General features: G+C 41.9%; 1 long non-coding RNA gene across 1 annotated transcript in view; it reads right to left on the bottom strand.

Annotated features, from left to right (window-relative positions):
- The window catches only part of LOC134345659 (uncharacterized), an 83,291-nt gene that overhangs the window by 44,257 nt on the left and 16,123 nt on the right, over positions 1-22,911 (bottom strand). Inside the window, exon 2 of the long non-coding RNA XR_010017743.1 lies at positions 17,156-17,243. This is a non-coding gene — a long non-coding RNA (uncharacterized LOC134345659). The remainder of the gene's footprint in view (positions 1-17,155; positions 17,244-22,911) is intronic.

Below are 22,911 nucleotides of genomic sequence, written 5' to 3'. Positions count from 1 at the left end.
GATTTGCCATGAGGTGGGTCAGACTTAAGAAACCAAGTGCAGCTGACTCCTACTCATATTTTCTTGTGTTCTAATTTTCCATTATATGACAGGACTGAAAATTGTTTTTTAACATCTTTCAGATCTCCTTGCAAAGCAGTAATTCAAATGCTAAGATCAAAGCGCATCACTTTGCTGTCATAAGAAATGAACTTCAAAACCAGTCATTCAGGAAACTCAACTGGGACATGCAGGAACTCATCACAGAGAAACTAACATGTGTTGACATTAGAAATATGTACAATGCTGACTTCATAAACATAAGTAACAAAACTCAATAAATTATATCCTCACAATTGTGATCAAAAACTCAAGCTCCTGAATTTGTTTATGGTTTAGTTGGCGTAATTGGGCAATCACAGCAAACGGTGTTCTGAATTAGTAACTTGTCAGAGTTTACAAATTCACTGACAGTTTAAATAATCCAAAGGGTGAAAAATATCACTTATTACACATCAATATTCTGTTTATGTGTCTGGCTTATTCTACCGCATATCCGTTCCAAGACTGGGATAGGTCTGATACATCTGATCTACCATAACCCAGTACCATAACTTATAAGCTACAGGAAAAGTTTGTCTACATCAAACTACATTACTTCAAGCTTGAGTTCTGATGACACTGGACAACAAAGATTTTGCTTCCTGAATACCTTTAGGTGTATCTTATGAATTTTAGGCTACTGATCATGAAAATCACCATGAAATTTCCCTATCATGCACCATTTTTTGAACTCACTTATGTTTATTATTTCAATTCATAATTCAAGTCAATTAAAATGTTGCCTACAATGTAAGCTGGAAAGTTTCCTATCTTGTCCAGGCATGCTTGGGAATGCTTAGGTGGCGCGGCTGCTGCATGGCAGGGCAGGTTTTAGTAATAATTATTGGGTTAAGGACTATAAGGATGGAATTTGCTATCACCAGGCACAAAAATTTCAATGAAGGATTTTGATATTTGAGACAGATGCTTCCCAGAATAACCGATGCCAGGATTAAGGAAAGCATTTTTGTTGGTCCACAAATCAAACCGGTCATCAATGACAGGCAATTTAAAGAATTTCTAGTGGGACCGGAGAAAATCACATGGAAGACATTCAAGGAAGCTGTTGAAATTTTTCTCAGCATCTACAGAGCACCAAACTACATGCAGCTGGTTGAAAGCATGCTTCAAGCATATAAAACCATAAAATGCAAGATGTCACTAAAGATTCATTTTCTGCATTCCCATTTAGACTTCTTCCCTGCAAATCTTGGTGCTGTTAGTGACGATCATGGTGAAAGGTTTCACCAGGACATTGTGGTCATGGAGAAAAGATGCCAGGGCAACTGGAATCTATCAATGCTGGTGAATTATTGTCGAACACTTAAGCGAGAAGCTTCAGACACTGAGTACAAATGAAAATCATTAACAAAATATTTTTAACTTATGGAATTATGTGTTTATTATTGAATTAAACACATTATATTCAATAAAAGTTAATTCGTTGTTTCTCCAAATTCCTACGTGATACAATTAGTCAGAAATTATATTTGTGTTCACCTTCAAGCAGTCTATCATAAACAAAATAAAAATTTTGAGGAAGCAACACTTTTTTAAAAATTTGTTGTCCAGTGTGATAGGTCATTAACTTGAAACATTGTCACTGGTTCTCTGACCACGGATGTTGCTTGATCTGCCAAGTATTTCCTGCACTTTCTGTTTTTATTCCAGATTTCCAATACCCTCAGCATTTAGCCCTTGTGACCCAGTCCTCACCTCAAAAAAGGGAGGTGCCTTTTGTGACTGAAACAGTAGCTGACAGCAATCTAGGGAGAAAATTCTATCTGAGAATTATTGATGAATAATGCAAAGGATAGCAAGGTTTTTAAGGTTTTCTGTGTCTGCAATGAAGTCTTGGTGAAGGAAGTGGAAAACAGAAGCATCTGCAGAGGAGCACATGGGAACAAACTGTCATATAGAGTCCAATACCATGAGTCAAACCTTGGTTACATTGTTGAAATGCCATTGTCAATTCAATACAGTAATTTGACATGAGTGACCAATTACATAAATGTCTATTCAAGTATGTTGTTACAAAAAGCAGCCCTAGCCTCAGGCACTGCTCAATTCATGACATTTCTGTTATACGTGTACCGACAATCACAATTTGGAGGTAAATGAACATTCATACATTCTCACCACTTCCTTAGGGTGGCACATTGACACAGCTAGTTATACTGGGTGGTACAGTTTCCTCACACATTTCAGACATGCAAGTTGGTAGGTTAATTGGCCACTCTAGATTGTGGTGTAGGTTAGTGAAGCATCTGGGAGTGTTGCTGGAAAGGGTCAGAGATGGTGGGATGGGAAGGGATTTAAAAAATGGGATAAGTATAAATAAGTGGTGTATAACTAAAACTCTGCACACTTTGCAGCAAGCATTATACTCACATTCTCATTCAAATTCCTAGCTTGTAAAATGTTATTCAATCATTGCAGCTGCATCATCCAAACATATTGTATGACACATAGTTCTCTGTCTTGCAGTGCAAGTGGAGGCTGAGGGACTACCATGGAAGGGTCAATATCCAACTCTTGAAAACTGAAAGTCATCCACTCTCTAAAATAAAAGCAACATTCACAGAGAGAGAGAGATCACAAGAAGCCAAGGATAGTAGCTTTTTTTTTAAGCTTTCAACATCTAATTATAACTTGACTAAATGGCATGGTTGGCAATGCATACTATAATTAAAATGACATTTCAATTATACTTCTGTGACAAGAATTCCTTAAATATTTAAACAAGGCATTGACAGAATTCCAGATTTAGGATTGGGATTTCTAGAAGTAATTATCTGATTGCAAATATTCCATTTGTCCTTTGTCAAAAATAGCATATTCTGGGAGGGTCAAAGATATATTTACATCTTGCAGTTGAACTACATTCCTTTACAGATATTTTGTTTAAAAGAGGATATATATTTTTCATATGAAAGACCTGGATCAATTTGATAACAAAATTACTTTGTTAATTTACTACCCATATTGATCTGAATTAATTGAAATGAATTAATGATTCAATTAAAGGAGTGAATTGTTTCACTACAGTCACAAAAAATGTTTAACAGAAACTAGGTTAACTGCAGAAAGTGATTCGTCTGCTAATCCCGAATACACATCAGGAATATGACAGTATACTTTCTAGCTGCTTGACTGAATACACTTCCTATGACACAGTAAGCTAAATGCAACCTTGGACAAATCAACTTTTTTGATTCTCATCCAGTTCACCGTTGTCACACTTCAATTGCAATGTGTACCATCTACAAGGTGTCCTATAGCAATTCACCAAGGTTCTTTGCGATGGAACTTCCTTATCTTCTGTTTAGAACCACGAGACAGACAAGGGTGGATAGCAGCATTACCACCATTAAGTTACATGCCATCTGACTTGGAAAAATACTGTCTATTTTTGGCATTCTTGGATCTACTCCCTCCCTCTTCAAAGCAATGTTATAGAACTCCCAGCTTAGCATTTTATCATCACCTTTTGATGAGCCTTGCTGGCAGCACTCTACCCATGAATACTTTAGAAAACCTAAAACAGTGAATAATGAATATCAAATCCACATGATGCTATATGTTCACAAGTTAACAACAGCCCACTGTTGTTCACACTGCTGACGCATAACTACATTACTAGATCCAGTTGAAACAGCATCATCAAGTTCACTGATGATACAACAGTGGTTGGCCTCATCAACAGTGACAACAAGAAGGCATACAGACAGGAAGTAGAGTGGCTGGTAGAATGGTGCGAGCACAACTACATGAGTCTCAATGTGCACAAGACCAAAGAGATGATTGTGGACTTCAGGAAGGTGCAGGCTGACCTCCTCTCATGGAACATACACAGCACATGACTCCTCTGTGGAGAAACACGAGGAATTCTGCAGATGCTGGAAATTCAAGCAACACACATCAAAGTTGCTGGTGAACGCAGCAGGCCAGGCAGCATCTCTAGGAAGAGGTATAGTCGACGTTTCGGGCCGAGACCCTTTGTCAGGACTAACTGAAGGAAGAGCTAGTAAGAGATTTGAAAGTGGGAGGGGGAGGGGGAGGGGGAGATCCAAAATGATAGGAGAAGACAGGAGGGGGAGGGATGGAGCCAGGAGCTGGACAGGTGATTGGCAAAAGGGATATGAGAGGATCATGGGACAGGAGGCCCAGGGAGAAGGAAAAGGGGGAGGGGGGAAAACCCAGAGGATGGGCAAGGGGTATAGTCAGAGGGGCAGAGGGAGAAAAAGGAGAGTGAGAGAAAGAATGTGTGTATATAAATAAATAACGGATGGGATACGACGGGGAGGTGGGGCATTAGCGGAAGTTAGAGAAGTCAATGTTCATGCCATCAGGTTGGAGGCTACAGCCTCCTCTACTGTAAAGATGAAGCCACACTCAGGTTGGAGGAACAACACCTTATATTCCGTCTGGGTAGCCTCCAACCTGATGGCATGAACATTGACTTCTCTAACTTCCGCTAATGCCCCACCAACCCCTCGTACCCCATCCGTTATTTATTTATATACACACATTCTTTCTCTCAGTCTCCTTTATCTCCCTCTGTCCCTCTGACTATACCCCTTGCCCATCCTCTGGGATTTTTCCCCCCTCCCCCTTTTCCTTCTCCCTGGGCCTCCTGTCCCATGATCCTCTCATATCCCCTTTGCCAATCACCTGTCCAGCTCTCGGCTCCATCCCTCCCCCTCCTGTCTTCTCCTATCATTTTGGATCTCCCCCTCCCCCTCCCACTTTCAAATCTCTTACTAGCTCTTCCTTCAGTTAGTCCGGACAAAGGGTCTCGGCCCGAAACGTTGACTGTACCTCTTCCTAGAGATGCTGACTAGCCTGCTGCGTTCACCAGCAACTTTGATGTGTGACCTCTGTGGAGGCAGTTAGGTGTACCAAGTTTCTGGAGGTGCACGTAACAGGTGCTCTCACCTGGTTCCTCATCACCACCTCTTAGGTCAAGAAAGCACAGCAACGCCTCCACTCCCTGAGGAAATCAAGGAGAGCAAGGCTCTCCACTGTTCTAACCAACTTCTACAGGAGTAGCATTGCGATTGTCCTGACCAGCCGCAGCACCATCTGAAACAGGAATTGCAAGGCATCCAACTACAAGTCCCTACAAAGGATTGCAAGGACTGCTTAGGGGATCATCGGGGTCTCTCTTCCAACCGTTAAGAGATATTTATCAGAAGTGCTGCATACACAGGGCCCTTGTCATTGTCAGTGATGCCTCCTATCTTGTCAACAATCTCTTTGACACCCTACCATCATGCAAGAGGTACCATTTCATTAGGACAAGAACTATTAGGATGGGAAACAGCTTCTTCCCCCAGGGCATAAGACCACTTGTCATCACCACCCAGGTCTCATTATGTATGAAGCATCAATAACATTATACTGTTTACTTTTTATTGTGTATGCACAATTTTTGTTAATTTATTTGTGGGAATACTACTTATGTGTTGTGTGTGAGTTACATACACTGTGTTGTGCACTTTGGTCCGAAGGAACTTTGTTTTGTTTGGCGGTATGCATGGGTACGGTTCAATGACAATAAAATGAACTTGAACTTGAAGGATGAACACTAATATATAGATATCAATGGGTTCAAAAGTGAGGCCACAGAGACAATGGGAAATGTTGAATTGAACCAGCAATTTTTCTGGGGAGTAAAGGAAATAATGTAATCATCTCATTGGTAGGAAGTTTGAAGCTGCAGAGTTCAAGGTAAGGATAGTTTTTAGAAAAAGAAAGTGTGACAAAGGAAAGGAAAATAAATCATTAGGGTATTGTAGCAATTTAGATTTTGTCTCTATGAAACCTATCTTGTCCGTATACAACAAGATATCTTATCAAATTATAAAAAAAAATCTGCAGAACATCATGGTAAACAAAGAAGGATTTTTATTCCAAATAATTATATTGTCACCATTAGAAAGTATAAATATTTCAAGGGCAAACATCAGTCTTACTTTTGATTAAAAATAAGAGTTTGTCAGTAAATCTATCAGAACATAGTAAATTCTGGCATCCTTTCATGCACAATTAAAGTATAGAGCAATTTTCTCTATTCCTTCTCATGACTTACTGCATGGTGCAGTACCTCATCGTGAATCTTGGCATTGAAGTTACTGTAGAAGATATGAAATTGTGATTAACCACCACCACCCCCCAATCCAACCCTCCCATTCCACAAGCATTGAAACATCTAAATACAGCTCTCCGACATCAACCTCCTCCCCCCATGTAAACATTAGGTCAAATGCATAAATCGTGCTAATTTTGAAGATATGCTTTATATGTTGTTCTAATCTTTCATTTTTGTTATTTCACCTTTTTATATCATTCTGCATAAATAATTATTTCAAATTATACTTCCTGGACAAGAAACCTTCAGTCTGATTGGATGAAAAGGCACATTTACTTGTCACATTCATACACACTCCAGATCCCTAGAGGATAACATGTTGATCTCTCAGAATCTTACTTTGCAGTTTAAAAACTGCAATGTGTTTGTGGCTTCTGTAAGTACAAAAGAACAGTGAGTGCTTTGCCATTGCTACTGGCAGGCCATCATATTTCCTAATTCGGATCTGTAGATCTTTAACTGATCAAAACTGGTTCAATTTACATCATTCAAAAGCACGAGGGCAGCAAAATCCTTTTGGTCAGCTGCTCTCTCCAGTTTATTGGGAATGATCTGAGGCAGAGGGAGGGTGAGGTCAGGCCTTGTGGTTGGGTTGGCTATTTAGTTTAAGCATTGGTCTCTGGCCAATAATGTGCAGAGCAAATTGCCGACTTGTGGATGCTGTTTTTATTTCATTGAATGCTTTCTTAAATTCTAATCTTAATTTGAAGGAAAATTGCTCTCATATGGAAAGCAGCTGAACTATTGCCACAGTACAATGCACCTTTCACTGTGACGTTCCAACAGCCTTTCAGTAAAGTGCTACTAATATGAATTGTAAGACATAATTGTAGAATGAAGGAAAGAGTGACCAAAACTGACACACACAAAATACTGGAGGAACTCGGCAGGCCAGACATCATCTATGGAAAAGAGTAAACAGCTGACGTTTCGGGCCCAGATCCTTCATCAGAACTGGAAAGGAAAGGGAGAAGTCAGACTAAGAAAGTAGGGGGATGGGAGGAAGAAGTACAAGATGGTAGGTTATAGATGAAGCCGGGAGAGGGGAAGGGGTGAAGTTAGGAGCTGGGAAGTCAATGGTGAAAGAGATAAAGGGCTGGAGAAGGGGGAATCTGATAGGAGAGCACAGAAGACCATGGAAGAAAGGGAAGGGGAGGAGCACCAGAGAGAGATGATGTGTGGGTAAGAAAAGAAGGTGTGAGAGGGAAACAAGAATAGGGAATGGTGAAGGAGAGGAGGTGAGGGGCAATTACTGGAAGTTCAAGAAATTGATGTTCATGCCATCAGTTTGGAAGCTGCCCAGATGGAATACAAGTTGTTGCTCCTCCAACCTGAGTGTGGCCTCATCTTGAAGGTGAGGAGGCCATGGACGACATGTGGGAGTGGTAATGGGAATGGGAAGTAGAATTGAAATGGGTGACCAAAATTCTGTTGGCAATCTGTAGAGTCCATCTAATTATTATCTGCTCATTGCTCACAAAACAAGCATGCAAACCAGATGGTAGTCACTCAAATTCAAAGGACCACTATACAGGCTGCTATGCTGCAACTCTATGCGGCAGTATACTTTTGAAGATCTTGCAGGTGCATACAAAGAACTGTACACACATTCCAACAAGACTTTTGAAAGAACAATCTGGAATTGTGCAATCTTCTTGCTGCAGCTATTTCTATTGAAAACAATTGACGATGTTTTCTGGGACAGAGACAGAAAATTTAGCCAGAGCTCCTGTCCTCATTTTCTTGTCCTCTGCATTAAAGCATATGGGGAATAGGATGAAACCTGACCACGATCAAAGCAACAATGCAATGCAAATGATGGCAAGCATCTTATGATAGATAGCCTGTTTATGCATAACTGCTGGTGTTTTTCATCATCAGTCTGCAAAACTGACAGTGAAGCAGGATTATGTGCATGAGAGTAAAATGCAGAAACCTGGAAATTGGTTTAATAACTCACTGTCGACAGACAAACTACATTCTCCTTAAATGCATCATGATGCATCATGGACATTTGTACCAGGACATGAATTTGGGCTAATTAAAGAACATTAGGGTAAAAGCTTCCCAAAAAATTCTGTGCTTGAAATGTGCAAGCACTATAGGTCATTTTCACTTTGCAAAAGTAGTTCTTTCAGGAAGGAGGTCACTGGAAGAGAATTATGTATCAAAAAGGCCTCCAATGAAAAGCAACACACATAAAAGTTGCTGGTGAACACAGCAGGCCAGGCAGCATCTCTAGGAAGAGGTACAGTCGACGCTTCAGGCCGAGACCCTTCGTCAGGACTAACTGAAGGAAGAGTTAGTAAGAGATTTGAAAGTGGGAGGGGGAGGGGGAGGGGGAGATCCAAAATGATAGAAGAAGACAGGAGGGGGAGGGATGGAGCCAAGAGCTGGACAGGTGATTGGCAAAGGGGATATGAGAGGATCATGGGACAGGAGGCCCAGGGAGAAGGAAAAATGGGGTGGGGGGAAACCCAGAGGATGGGCAAGGGGTATAGTCAGAGGGACAGAGGGAGAAAAAGGAGAGAGAGAGAAAGAATGTGTGTATAAAAATAAATAACGGATGGGGTACGAGGGGGAGGTGGGGCATTAGCGGAAGTTAGAGAAGTCAATGTTCATGCCATCAGGTTGGAGGCTACCCAGACGGAATATAAGGTGTTGTTCCTCCAACCTGAATGTGGCTTCATCTTTACAGTAGAGGAGGCCGTGGATAGACATGTCAGAATGGGAATGGGATGTGGAATTAAAATGTGTGGCCACTGGAAGATCCTGCTTTCTCTGGCGGACAGAGTGTAGGTGTTCAGCAAAACGGTTTCCCAGTCTGCGTCGGGTCTTGCCAATATATAGAAGGCCACATCGGGAGCACCAGACGCAGTATATCACCCCAGCCTACTCACAGGTGAAGTGTCGCCTCACCTGGATGGACTGTCTGGGGCCCTGAATGGTGGTAATGGAGGAAGTGTAAGGGCATCTGCAGCACTTGTTCCGCTTACACGGATAAGTGCCAGGAGGGAGATCAGTGGGGAGGGATGGGGGGGGATGAATGGACAAGGGAGTCGTTTAGGGAGCGACTCTATCTCTGGAGACAGCTTATCCACCGATGTCTACTACAAGCCCACTGACTCTCACAGCTATCTGGATCCAGGGTTCCGATGTTTCAGATGTGATCGAGGCAGAGGAATGAAAGGTGGGGGAGTAGCATTGCTTGTTAGGGAAAATATTACAGCAGTGCTCAGGCAGGACAGATTAGAGGGCTTGTCTACTGAGTCCTTATGGGTGGAGCTGAGAAACAGGAAAGGTATGGCCACATTAGTGGGATTGTATTACAGACCACCCAATAGTCAACGAGACTTGGAAGAGCAAATCTGCAGAGAGATAGCAGGCAACTGCAGGAAACATAAAGTTGTGGTGGTAGGGGATTTTAATTTTCCATACATTGATTTGGACTCCCATACTGTTAGGGGTCTAGATGGTTTAGAGTTTGTAAAATGTGTTCAGGAAAGTTTTCTAAATCAATATATAGAGGGACCAACTAGAGGGGATGCAATATTGGATCTCCTGTTAGGAAACCAATTAGGGCAAGTGACAGAAGTCTGTGTAGGGGAGCACTTTGGTTCCAGTGATCATAACACCATTAGTTTCAATTTGATCATGGACAAGGATAGATCTGGTCCTAGGGTTGAGGTTCTGAACTGGAAGAAGGCCAAATTTGAAGAAATGAGAAAGGATCTAAAAAGCGTGGATTGGGACAGGTTGTTCTCTGGCAAAGATGTGATTGGTAGGTGGGAAGCCTTCAAAGGGGAAATTTTGAGAGTGCAGAGTTTGTATGTTCCTGTCAGGATTAAAGGCAAATTCAATAGGAATAAGGAACCTTGGTTCTCAAGGGATATTGCAACTCTGATAAAGAAGAAGAGGGAGTTGTATGAAATGTATAGGAAACAGGGGGTAAATCAGGTGCTTGAGGAGTATAAGAAGCGCAAGAAAATACTTAAGAAAGAAATCAGGAGGGGTAAAAGAAGACATGAGGTTGCCTTGGCAGTCAAAGTGAAGGATAACCCAAAGAACTTTTACAAGTATATTAAGAGCAAAAGGATTGTAAGGGATAAAATTGGTCCTCTTGAAGATCAGAGTGGTCGGCTTTGTGCGGAACCAAAGGAAATGGGGGAGATCTTAAATAGGTTTTTTGCGTCTGTATTTACTAAGGAAGCTGGCATGAAATCTACGGAATTGAGGGAATCAAGTAGTGAGACCATGGAAACTGTACAGATTGAAAAGGAGGAGGTGCTTGCTGTCTTGAGGAAAATTAAAGTGGATAAATCCCCGGGACCTGACAGGGTGTTCCCTCGGACCTTGAAGGAGACTAGTGTTGAAATTGCGGAGGCCCTGGCAGAAATATTTAAAATGTCGCTGTCTACGGGTGAAGTGCCGGAGGATTGGAGAGTGGCTCATGTTGTTCCGTTGTTTAAAAAAGGATCGAAAAGTAATCTGGGAAATTATAGGCCGGTGAGTTTAACGTCAGTAGTAGGTAAGTTATTGGAGGGAGTACTAAGAGACAGAATCTACAAGCATTTGGATAGACAGGGGCTTATTAGGGAGAGTCAACATGGCTTTGTGCGTGGTAGGTCATGTTTGACCAATCTGTTGGAGTTTTTCGAGGAGGTTACCAGGAAAGTGGATGAAGGGAAGGCAGTGGATATTGTCTACATGGACTTCAGTAAGGCCTTTGACAAGGTCCCGCATGGGAGGTTAGCTAGGAAAATTCAGTCGCTAGGTATACATGGAGAGGTGGTAAATTGGATTAGACACTGGCTCGATGGAAGAAGCCAGAGAGTGGTGGTAGAGAATTGCTTCTCTGAGTGGAGGCCTGTGACTAGTGGTGTGCCACAGGGATCAGTGCTGGGGTGCATTGTTATTTGTCATCTATATCAATGATCTGGATGATAATGTGGTAAATTGGATCAGCAAGTTTGCTGATGATACAAAGATTGGAGGTGTAGTAGACAGTGAGGAAGGTTTTCAGAGCCTGCAGAGGGACTTGGACCAGCTGGAAAACTGGGCTGAAAAATGGCAGATGGAGTTTAATACTGACAAGTGTGAGGTATTGCACGTTGGAAGGACAAACCAACGTAGAACATACAGGGTTAATGGTAAGGCACTGAGGAGTGCAGTGGAACAGAGGGATCTGGGAATACAGATACAAAATTCCCTAAAAGTGTCGTCACAGGTAGATAGGGTCGTAAAGAGAGCTTTTGGTACATTGGCCTTTATTAATCAAAGTATTGAGTATAAGAGCTGGAATGTTATGATGAGGTTGTATAAGGCATTGGTGAGGACGAATCTGGAGTATTGTGTTCAGTTTTGGTCACCAAATTACAGGAAGGATATAAATAAGGTTGAAAGAGTGCAGAGAAGGTTTACAAGGATGTTGCCGGGACTTGAGAAACTCAGTTACAGAGAAAGGTTGAATAGGTTAGGACTTTATTCCCTGGAGCGTAGAAGAATGAGGGGAGATTTGATAGAGGTATATAAAATTATGATGGGTATAGATAGAGTGAATGCAAGCAGGCTTTTTCCACTGAGGCAAGGGGAGAAAAAAACCAGAAGACATGGGTTAAGGGTGAGGGGGGAAAAGTTTAAAGGGAACATTAGATGGGGCTTCTTCATACAGAGTGGTGGGAGTATGGAATGAGCTGCCAGACGAGGTGGTAAATGCGGGTTCTTTTTTAACATTTAAGAATAAATTGGACAGATACATGGATGGGAGGTGTATGGAGGGATATTGTCCGTGTGCAGGTCAGTGGGACTAGGCAGAAAATGGTTCGGCACAGCCAAGAAGGGCCAAAGGGCCTGTTTCTGTGCTGTAGTTTCTATGGTTCTATGGTTCATTCTTCTTCTCACCCTGTCTCTTGCAAAAATGCCATCCCCTTCTTGCAATTCCTCCATCTCCGCCGCATCTGCTCTCAGGATGAGGCTTTTCATTCCAGGACAAGGGAGAAGTCCTCCTTTTTTAAAGAAAGGGGCTTCCTTTCCTCCACCATCAACTCTGCTCTCAAACGCATCTTCCCCATTTCACGCACATCTGCTCTCACTCCATCCTCCCGCCACCCCACTAGGAATAGGGTTCCCCTGGTCCTCACCTACCACCCCACCAGCCTTCGGGTCCAACATATAATTCTCCGTAACTTCCGCCACCTCCAACGGGATCCCACCACTAAGCACATCTTTCCCTCCCCCCCCCTCTGCTTTCTGCAGGGATCGCTCCCTAAGCGACTCCCTTGTCCATTCATCACCCCCCCCATCCCTCCCCACTGATCTCCCTCCTGGCACTTATCCTTGTAAGCGGAACAAGTGCTGCACATGCCCTTACACTTCCTCCCTTACCACCATTCAGGGCCCCAGACAGTCCTTCCAGGTGAGGTGACACTTCACCCGTGAGTCGGCTGGGGTGATATACTGCGTCTGGTGCTCCCGATGTGGCCTTCTATATATTGGTGAGACCCAACGCAGATTGGGAGATTGTTTTGCTGAACATCTACGCTCTGTCCGCCAAAGAAAGCAGGATCTCCCAGTGGCCACACATTTTAATTCCACAACCCATTCCCATTCTGACATGTCTATCCACGGCCTCCTCTACTGTAAAGATGAAGCCACACTCAGGTTGGAGGAACAACACCTTATATTCCGTCTGGGTAGCCTCCAACCTGATGGCATGAACATTGACTTCTCTAACTTCCGCTAATGCTTCACCTCCCCCTCGTACCCCATCCGTTATTTATTTTTATACACACATTCTTTCTCTCTCTCTCCTTTTTCTCCCTCTGTCCCTCTGACTATACCCCTTGCAAATCCTCTGGGTTCCCCCCCCCCCACTTTTCCTTCTCCCTGGGCCTCCTGTCCCATGATCCTCTCATATCCCCTTTGCCAATCACCTGTCCAGCGCTTGGCTCCATCACTCCCCCTCCTGTCTTCTATCATTTTGGATCTACCCCTCCCCCTCCCCCTCCAACTTTCAAATCTCTTACTTGCTCCTCCTTCAGTTAGTCCTGATGAAGGGTCCTGGCCTGAAACGTCGACTGTACCTCTTCCTAGAGATGCTGCCTGGCCTGCTGCGTTCACCAGCAACTTTGATGTGTGTTGCTTGAATTTCCAGCATCTGCAGAATTCCTCTTGTTTGCGCCTCTAATGAAAATGTAGTTTTATGTTCTATAGGTTAATAACTGACTATAGCTTGTTAATTTGTAAGTCTTTTACGGAATTTCTCCAATACTTCTTCATATACAAAACCTTTTTAGACTCTTTCCAAATGTATTATATTTACTGTTTTATAGCACATACGTGCAGGTTTAATTTGAAACCATATTTTATTTGTTTCCCATATTTACATGAGGTTTCTCCATATTCCTGTGCTAATTGCCCCACTCCTTATTTTGAGTCTGTGATCTTTCATTCTATACTTCTCAACCAGACAATACATCCTCCATGTATGTACCCTGTCGAGATCAAGACCTTAAAAAAAGATGAAAAATGTCACAGTGCTGCCAAAACTTTTTTCATTTTCTTTCTTATGTCTGGAAACTGAGCTACATCAAAACAAAATAACTTCCAGCATATTACTTCCTTCAGCAAAAAAACACACTGGAGGAACCCAATGGGTTGAGCAGAATCTGTGAGGAGACAAGGAATAGTTGATATTCCAGGTCAACACTTAGGAAAATAGCAGGTATAAAGAGCATGTGAGGTGTGAGGTAGCAACTGATAGGCGATAGGTGGACAGGGGTTAAATATGATGGGCAGATGGAGGCAACTATGGGAAGGGAAAGTGTTGAATGGGAGACAGAGGCAGGGGTGTGATAGGTGAAGCGGGCAAGCGAAGTGAAAAAAGAAGGCAGATGGAACCAGCTGAGAGAAAGATGAACGTGGACAGCTGCTGAAAGATGAAAAGAGAGGACACATGCTGGAATCTTGTAGGGGAAGTGATGATGGGAACAATTCAGGAAGATATTAAGGCAGGTGGAATTAGACAACAGAAGGGCGGGAGAGATAATGGGTGATTGGGACCGCAGGGGTGGGAGTTGGAATAGAAAAGCGAAGAAAATTAGATGGACTGGAAGTGAATCAGAGGGAATGGGGGTGGGGGGGAGGAACAAATGAGGTAAGAGTTACATAAAACTGGAAAATTCAATGTTCATGTCATTGGTGGAATGTGAGCTGTTGTTCTTCCCATTCGAGTTGTGCCTCACCATGTCTGTGAAGAAGGCTAAAGGCAGACAGCTTGGTGTGGGAATGGGATGAGAAGTTGAAATAACATGCAACAGGGAGCTTGGGATGGCTATTATAGCCACCTCTGCAAAGTAGCCACATAGTCTGCACTTGGTCACAGCAATGTAGAGAAGACCACACTGGGAACAGTGAATGCAGTAGATGACATTGGTTTTGTCACCTGGTTGTCATCTGGCTCTGGTTTTCAATATATGCAATGTCATATGTCACTGCTTTCCCCTTTCCTTTTGATGCAACAGCAACACTACTTGGATGTAGGGTTGAGGTGAGGTAGGAGTGGGCTTGAGAGAGGAAGTGGCTTGGGGAATTGCAAAGGAAGAAATCCATCCATATTTATCAAATTTCCAACCATTGCTTTATTGAACTTTCCTCTAAATCTATTGTCTGCTTTTCTGTACACTTGTGTATTTAGAAGTAAAATAATATCATGCAATGAACGTTGCCTTCCATTCCAAACTCTGCATGGTATCACAATCAATTAACATTCATGTTTATTTTTGAAAAGTATATTTCACCAGTTTGGCTATACTTAGAGAAAACTGTTTCAGTGGAATAGAGAAAAACTGCATCTGATGGAAAAAAGGAGGAAGAAAATGTTCTCAAAATCACTTAGAGTCAGTTGTAATTATTCTCAAAGGATTTTCAATAATTCACAAAAAGTAAAGAATTTTCTCTTGAACCCAAACCTTTTTGATGCAAACTGTTACCAAATGACCCTTGGTTTGCATCTAAATTGACCTCATTTCATCTCAGTTGTTTATTGCACAGTTTGCCAATTTCTGATTGAACACTTCTAAATGATAATTTCAGAATGCTTTTAGTAGATTTAGTTCACATAACGAAACACAAAAATGTTCTTTCAGGTTATGGTCTTATGGTCCTGTTCAAGTTTAAAGATGGTGCTGGTGAGACACAGCAATGCCTCACTGGCAGCAAACAAATCTATTAGTTATGTTTCATTCTGGACAACGATCACTGCTATCAATAGCCTGTAACTTCCCTTTTGGAGCTATGCTTTTGAACCCCCTGCATGACCTGGCATTTTTGTGACGTGAACTGGAATCTCGAACGCGCAGTAAGGTTGTGGCATGGTGGGTATTGGCTGAATTGAGCTGGTGAGGCCCAGGAGTAAGGAACAGCCAATGTTTGGCCAATGCTGGAGCAGACTGTAACTGAACTGAACCTGCAGGACCTGAGCCCAACAGAGGAATGAGCCAATATTTGGCAGACTTGAGGGCAGGGCCAGAGGTGTTGGAGCTGGAGGCAAGGGATGGACCAGTGTTCAGCTTGTTGCCACAAGAGATTATCACCTGTGTATTGAGCTGAGGCTGTGGCCTACAACTAACGAGCTCCTGAACCGGCTACAGCAATAAACTGGCTTCGTGGCTGTGGACTCATTTTTGTGAACTTTAGTTGTGAGCATTATGTGTTTACCTTTTATTGCTTGATTTGTTCACACATTGGGTGTTTGGTGGTCTTTTTTCATGGGTTCTATTGTGATTCTTTCTTATGTAGCTGTCTGTAAGAAGACATATCTCAATGTTATATATGGTATACATACTTTGATAATAAATGTACTTTGAACTTTACCATTCATGACAGGCACCACTGTAGCAAGGCAGTGAACGCAGCACTATTATAGCTTGGGGTGTTGGAGTTTGGAGTTCAATTCTGGAGTCATCTGTCAGGAGTCTGTATGTCCTCCCCAGGAAATGCATGGATTTTCACAGGGCGTTTCAGTTTCCTCTCACAATCCAAAGATGTACCGGGTGGGTTAATTGGTCATTGTAAATTGTCCTGTGATTAGGTTAGGGCTAAACTGGGGTTGTTGGGGGTTGCTGGGACGGTGCAGCTCGAAGGGCCTATACCACGCTGTATCGCAAAAATTAAATAAACTTTTCAGGCTGTATACTACACTAGAATTGATAAATTGTCGTTTACAATTTGCAGCTTTTTTAAAACATTGAGAGCATAAGACCATAAGACCACAAGACATAGAAGCAGAATTAGGCCATCTGGCCCATTGAGTCTGCTCCGCCATTCAATTGTGGTTGATCCTTTTTTTCTATCTCCTCCTCAACCCGGCCTTCTCCCCGTAACCTTTGATGCCATGTCCAACGACAAACCTATCAAACTCTGCCTTAAATACACCCAACAACCTGGCCTCCACAGCTGCATGTGGCAACAAATTCCACAAATTCGCCACCCTTTGGCTAAAGAAATTTCTCCGCCTCTCTGTTTTGAAAGGGCGTCCCTCTATCCTGAGGCTGTGCACTCTTGTCCTCGACTCTCCCACCATGGAAAACATCCTTTCCACATCTACTCTGTCTAGGCCTTTCAACATTCAAAAGGTTTCAATGAGATCCCCCCTCATCCTTCTGAATTCCAGTGAGTACAGACCCAGAGCCATCAAATGTTCCTTGTATGATAACCCTTTCATCCCTGGAATCATCCTTGTGAACCTCCTCCGAACCCTCTCCAATGCCAGCACATCTTTCTAAGATGAGGGGCCCAAACCTGTTCACAATACTCAAGGTGAGGCCTCACCAGTGCCTTATAAAGCCGCAGCATCACATCCGTGGTCTTGTATTCTAGACCTCTTGAAATGAATGCCAACATTGGATTTGCCTTACTCACCACCAACTCAACCTGCAAGTTAACCTTCAGGGTGTTCTGCACAAGGAATCCCAAGTCCCTCTGCACCTCAGATTCCTGGATTTTCTCCCTGTTTAGAAAATATTCCGCACATTTATTTCTACTAGCAAAGTGCATGACCATGCATTTTACAACATTGCATTTCATTTGTCACTTTCTTGCCCATTCTCCTAATCTGTCTAAGTCCTTCTGCAACCTACCTGTTTCCTCAACACTACCTGCCCCTCTATTTCGAGAGACATCTTTATTTATGAAGTAAGTGAAAATCAATCTGTTAACAGGAAAACAATAAATTTTGCCATCATGCTAGAAACACAATACGTGAACATTAAAAATCTTGTTTTATATATAGAGGTTAATCATATTCCAAGAAAAATGCATTTTTTCCTAAGCCTTTGTAACTAGGTTAATCATGGTTAACTAGGTTCATCTTGACATTATTAATTTATTTTCAGTCCTTGCTTTGTTTCTCAGTTATAATAATCTAAAATGCCCAATTACTGGACTGCTTTTACTATGCACAAAGCCATCATTGCAAGATTAGGCACTAAACTGATTAATATTGTAACATTTGTTTACTTTGTTTACTGTGATGACACAGAACAATGTGGTTAAGTCAAGTCTGATGCTAAAGCAAATAAAGAGTTTACATTCATAATTAGAGTTTACAAACATGATTAGAATTTCAACAACACAGTACTAATCACTCTGTGTGAAGCATATGACTAATTAGTAAGGAGACATCTTTGTATTGTTTTACTTATTCAATTTTCAGTAACTGAGCCAGCATTTATTTTCAATGCAACAAACAATCCACTGGAGAAACTGATAACTAATCAAGCAGTGTGTGTGTGAGTGTCTGTGAGTGTGTGTGTTTTTGTGCGCGCGCAGGCGTGGTGGTGGGGGAAACGGGTAAGAGGTGACGGGGAGAGGGAGGTTATGAAGTGATGTTTTGGGTTGAAATCCTGAGCCTGCGTAACACACCGATTTCCTCCCGTATATTACTGTTTTCAGATATTCTTTCGGCATTCTTTTAAGCCTGTATTTCGTACCCTTCAGTAATTGCACTCGAGAAGCTATGCTTCTGGAGAAGGTACTCCTGGGGAACTGACTAACTGGGGATGAAGATAGTAGTTTAAATTACATGCTTAGTAGAATGGGATGAGGTGGACAAAGTTCAGCTGAGGGGCAAGGTGTTAGTGCAAAAATAAGTGGCACTCAAGTTAGGAACAGTAGGAGCAGTAACCCACTCCAGCATTTAATATACTGCTGATCTGACTATTGTAACCGCAACACAACATTACTGCTACGCAAATGATAACCTTTCACCTCCCTGCTTATCAAGCATCTATTTCTCTGGACCTTAAAAATTCCAAAGATTCACAAGCTTTAAGAAAAAAATAATCTCACCTGTCTGAAGTAGGCAACCCCTGTTCTTAAATAGTAATCCTTGTTCTAGATTTTCCTACAAAAGAATAAAAGCCTCTTCACATTTCCTCTGTCAAGTCCCTTCAGGACAATCAAGTTACCTCTCAGGACACTCTTAAACTCCAGTGGATGCAAACCCATCCTGTCAAACATTTTCCTCATAGGAAACCTACCCACACCTGGTATCAGTCTAGTAAAGCTTCCCTGAATGACTTCCATGCATTAACATCCATTCTTAATATAAGGAGATGAACACAGTTTACAGTAATTCATATGGGTCACACTAATAAAGCTGTAGTGATCGGCATATTTTATATTGTTAATTACTTTAGCAATTAACAATAGCCACCTGTTAGCTTTCCAAATTTCTTGGCATATTTGCATACAGTACTAGCCTTTTGCAAATCATGTATTAGGACATTCAGATCCTTATACATCCTACTCCTCTGCAATCTCTCACCATAACATGTTTTTCAGAAAAATTTTTGCAAAATAAAATAGTTTCATGTTCTCCCATGTTGTTCTCCATTGTTTGATTTTTGCCATCTCACTTAGTACATCTTCACAAGTGACTCAGTAGATTTAGCAAACATGCTTCATGTGTCTTCATCTAAGTCATTTCAATAAACTGTAAAAAGTTGAAGTGCCAGCATCTTCCCAAAAAAAGACACATTTTGCCTCCTGTGTTTCTTTTTAACCAGCTGATCTTCTATCCATTCCAATATTCTATTTGCTGTATCATAAACTTTTATTTTCCACAATAACTTTTGATGCTGCACCTTATTAGATGCCTTCCGGAAATATATATACATATTGGACATCTACCTGTCCTATTTATCCACAGAACATGTTTCTTCTTCAAAGAATTATTAAAGGCATTACATATACAAACATTAGAATGTATCTGAAAACAGGGTCAGAATTGGAATAATGATAAAATGACAAAAAATAAAGTTCTTTATCTGAATGCATGTAACAATCACAACATTGATGATTTGGTGGCACAAATGGAAACTAATGGGAATAACCTGATGGCCATTTCAAAATTGTGCTGCATGATGACAAAGGCTGGGAATTGAATATCTCATTGTACCTTGCACTTTGGAAGGTTTGGCAGAAAGATAAAGCCTGTAGGATATAATGAAGCAGTGAGAAATTATCTTGAATTGGGAGAATTTATTTGGCTTGTTTATTTAGTTAGAGATACAGTGCAGAATAGGCCCTGCTGGCCCTTAGTGCCGTACTGCACAGGAACCCCGGCAACTCGGACTTAACCATAACCAAATCACAGGACAACTTACAATGACCAGTTCAGCTACCAAGTGCATCTTTGGACTGTGGATGGAAACGGAAGACCTGGAGAAGACCCACGCATTCCATAGGGAGGATGTACAGACTCCTTACAGAGGATGCCGAAATTGAACTCTGATGACCCCAGCTGATATAGCATCACGCTAACCGCTATGCTACTTTGGCACCAAATTTGGAGAGGTTGGAAATACAAACATTCTTGAACAGAAAACAGCAAATGGAATTTAATCCACGGTAATGCACTTGGGAAGTGCAGGTAAAGCATGGTATTGGGAACAGATGTTCTCAGGGAAATGTACGGAAGAAATGTGGCAAATGTTCAGGGGATATTTGCGTGGAGTTCTGCATAGGTACGTTCCAATGAGACAGGGAAAGGATGGTAGGGTACAGGAACCATGATGTACAAAGGCTGTCGTAAATCCAGTTAAGAAGAAAAGAAGAGCTTATGAAAAGTTCAAAAAACTAGGTAATGATAGGAATCCAGAAGGTTATAAGGCGAGCAGGAAGGAACTCATGAAAGAAATTAGGAGAGCCCGAATGGGCCATGAGGAGGAGTTGGTGGACAGGATTAAGGAAAACCCAAAGGCATTCTACAAGTATGTGAAGAGCAAGAGGATAAGACATGAGAGAATAGGACCAACCAAGTGTGACAGTGGAAAGATGTGTATGGAACTGGAGGAGATAGCAGAGGTACTTAATGAGTACTTTGCTTCAGTATTCACTACAAAAAAGGATCTTGGTGATTATAGTGATGACTTACAGCGGACGGAAAAGCTTGAGCATGTAGCTATTAAGAAAGAGGATGTGCTGGAGCTTTTGGAAAGCATCAAGATGGATAAGTCACCAGGACCAGATGAGATGTACCCCAGGCTACTGTGGGAGGCGAGGGAGATTGTTGAGTCTCTGGTGGGGGAGGAGGTTGCTGAGCCTCTGGCGATGATCTTTGCATCGTCAATGAGGACAAAAGAGATTCCGGAGGATTGAAGGGTTGCGGATGTTGTTCCCTTATTCAAGAAAGGGAGTAGAGATAGCCCAAGAAATTATAGACCAGTAAGTCTTACTTCAGTGGTTGGTAAGTTGATGGAGAAGATCCTGAGAGGCAGGATTTATGAATATTTGGAGAGGCATAATATGATTAGGAGTAGTCAGCATGGCTTTGAGAAAGGCAGGTCGTGCCTTACGAGCCTGATTGAATTTTTTGAGGATGTGACTAAATACTTTGATAATGGCAGAGCAGTAGATGTAGTGTATATGGATTTTAGTAAGGCATACAATAAGATACCCCATGCCAGGCTTATTGCGAAGGTAAGCAAGCATGAGATCCAGGGGAACATTGCTTTGTGGATCCAGAACTGGCTTGCCCACTGAAGGCAAAGAATGGTTGTAGATGGGTCATATTCTGTATGGAGGCTGCTGACCAGTGGTGTGCCTCAGGGATCTGTTCTGGGATTCCTACTCTTCTTGATCTTTTATAAATGACCTGGATGAAGAAGTGGAGAGATGGATTAGTAAATTTGCTGATGACACAAAGGTTGGGGGTGTTGTGGATAATGTGGAGGGCTGTCAGAGGTTACAGCGGGACATCAATAGGATGCAAAACTGGGCTGAGAAGTGGTAGATGTTAAGTATTAGGTGATTCATTTTGGTAGGTTAAATGTGATGGCACAATAATAGTATTAATGGTAAGACTCTTGGCAGTGTGGAGGATCAGAGGGATCTTGGGGTCTGAGTCCATAGGACACTCAAAGCTGCAGTGCAGGTTGACTCTGCGGTTAAGAAAGCATACGGTGCATTGGCCTTCATCAGTCATGGGATTGAGTTTAGGGGCCAAGAGGTAATGTTGCAGCTATATAGGACACTGGTCAGACCCCACTTGGAGTACTGTGCTCAGTTCTGATCGCCTCACTGTAGGAAGGATGTGGAAACCATAGAAAAAGTGCACAGGAGATTTACAATGATGTTGCCTGGATTGGGGAGCATGCCTTATGAGAATAGGTTGAGTGAACTTGGCCTTTTCTCCTTGGAGCGACCTGATAGAGGTGTACAAGATGATGAGAGGCATTGATTGTGTGGATAGTCAGAGGCTTTTTCCCAGGGCTGAAATGGCTAGCATGAGATGGCACAGTTTTAAGGTGCTTGGAAATAGGTACAGAGGAGATGTCAGGGGTAGGTTTTCTACGCAGAGAGTGGTGATTGCGTGGAATGGGCTGCCGGTGACGGTCATGAAAGCGGATAAGATAGGGACTTTTAAGAGACTGCTGGTACATGGAGCTCAGAAAAATAGAGGGCCATGGGTAACCCTAGGTAATTTCTAAGGTAAGGACATGTTCGGCACAGCTTTGTTAATATCTTATGTTAATATCTAAAATGATGAAGCTAATCTCTCCCAAGCAAAATTCACTTGATGACATAAAAAAATCTTCAGAAACATCATGACTACATCTAGTTAAGATTATATTGAGGAATGAATAAGCTAAAGGAAAATAACAGAGTCAAGTAAACTGTTAGTACTCTTCTGTATATTTTTACACTGTTGAACAACCTTCAGGACATTACATGAGCATCTTCTAATCTTCATTTTAATTTCTCAAAGTTAGGCTTTTATGCTTGCAAATGCCCCTCTGAAAGTACAACATGGAATCTTTATAATAGTAAATGTATACAGTATGTAATGAGCTTTATATTGTTATATACTTCAAGTAAAAAGATGCTCAACTTTATCTCTTCACCATTACTCACAAGCTAATTTACAGCGGTGCTGTGAATCTGTTCATACAAACAAATTCTGAATAATTCGTATTTTCATAATGGATATCCATTTTTTTGGCTCCTTTTGCAAATTCTATCACTGTTGCTGGCCATCCTCTCAGGTGAACCAGCAGTTAACAAACTCTGGATTCTTTTCAGTCACAATATCCTCCCACAAAGATCTAATTTCTATTTGCATAACATCAAAATCTTTTCATTTACCTTCATTTCTTCACCTATTGAAATTCTCA

This window comes from Mobula hypostoma, chromosome 4 (genome assembly GCF_963921235.1).
Source record: "Mobula hypostoma chromosome 4, sMobHyp1.1, whole genome shotgun sequence".
Taxonomy (NCBI): domain Eukaryota; kingdom Metazoa; phylum Chordata; class Chondrichthyes; order Myliobatiformes; family Myliobatidae; genus Mobula; species Mobula hypostoma.
This window is presented reverse-complemented; position numbering and strand designations above follow the sequence as displayed.